Source organism: Trichomycterus rosablanca, chromosome 14, assembly GCF_030014385.1.
Source record: "Trichomycterus rosablanca isolate fTriRos1 chromosome 14, fTriRos1.hap1, whole genome shotgun sequence".
Classification (NCBI taxonomy): domain Eukaryota; kingdom Metazoa; phylum Chordata; class Actinopteri; order Siluriformes; family Trichomycteridae; genus Trichomycterus; species Trichomycterus rosablanca.
The window spans coordinates 18705303-18706647 of NC_086001.1; the positions used below are offsets into that span (position 1 = coordinate 18705303).

Below are 1345 nucleotides of genomic sequence, written 5' to 3' on the forward strand. Positions count from 1 at the left end.
TTAGCTGTTTGTGTACGTAAAACAATATTGTTGCTTTTCCATGTCAGTTCAGTTCTAATGATTTGTTCCTTATTCCCTGTTTTTGTAGCTATAAATAAGATCTGTGTGATAGTTTTCTCACTGGGATCTTATTCAACAGGGTATGATAAATCACAGAGTTAAAACCTTAGAAGATATTCCTCATAGAGGGTTAGAATATTATTTACTACATGCCTGAGATACATGTAACATACTACATGTTTACTATATGTCTGAGATACAGATCAATGGATCTATTCATATGGGTTACCTATAGTTTATAATAATATAAAGATCTATCCACATGTGCTAACCTTATGCAAATTAGGTGATGACGTAATTTAGCGACTTCTAGCGACTTTTAGGACAGCCAATAGCTACTTTCCTTACTGAGGAGTTGGCAACACTGACAGTGACCCACAGTATCCTCAGTGCAGGACTATCAGCCAATCACACAAATACCACAGAAACAACCGGGAAAGTAAAAACACAAGTTTAGTAATTAGTGTAAAATGGAGAAACTGTAAACATGAAACATGAGGAACAGCGGGACCAAAATACAGAAAAGGTTCAGAGCTTTTACTTCATCAGATAGTTTATCAGTCTGTTGTTGTTTATATAAGTCTAAAATTTGATGAGCTAACCTAAACAATTTTAAGCTTTTAATAGTTTATGTATTTAGAAAGGCTGAACGACGGACGTCTATAAGAAGCAGCTTGTTTACGGTGTTTCTCACTTACGGCCACACCACCCTGAGAACACCTGATCTCGGAAGCTAAGCAGGGTCAGGCCTGGTTAGTACTTGGATGGGAGACCACCTGGGAATACCAGGTGCTGGAGGCTTTTATCCACACACACCCACCTTCACTCCAAACCTCCTGTTACACACTGACCCAGCGGCTTTTTCTTCATCAAAGCTACACAATGAGACAAAGATCAGCTCATACTTTCATTCTTACTACAGTAAAACACATTCAACTGACTTTTAAAGTGAAGTTCAAAATGTTGTACAGACATCGTCGCCATCTAGTGGTGCTAGAAATAAATTACAGCTTGTTGCTTGTGTACAGAATTGTGACTTTATTATTATTTGATTTGTATAATATATAAAAATTAGAAAGTGTTTATAACTTTTTTGTCCCAAGTGTTTTTATAAACCTGCAATGGCGACTGTTTTTGGTATGCAGGAAAAAAAAGGCCGAATGCAGGTGAAAAGGTGTTATTTGGCAACCCAGCACTGTGTAAATATTGGACAGAACACATAATGGGTTATTTTAAGTTTTTGGGTTGTGCAGTTTTACCATTGTGCTGAGTTGTTACAACATTT

The 1345-nt window shown here is 36.9% G+C and overlaps 1 pseudogene; it reads left to right on the plus strand.

Moving 5' to 3' along the window:
- Positions 1–752: 752 nt before the first annotated feature.
- On the plus strand, positions 753–861 carry LOC134327209 (5S ribosomal RNA; annotated as a pseudogene).
- The last annotated feature ends 484 nt before the right edge of the window (positions 862–1345 follow it).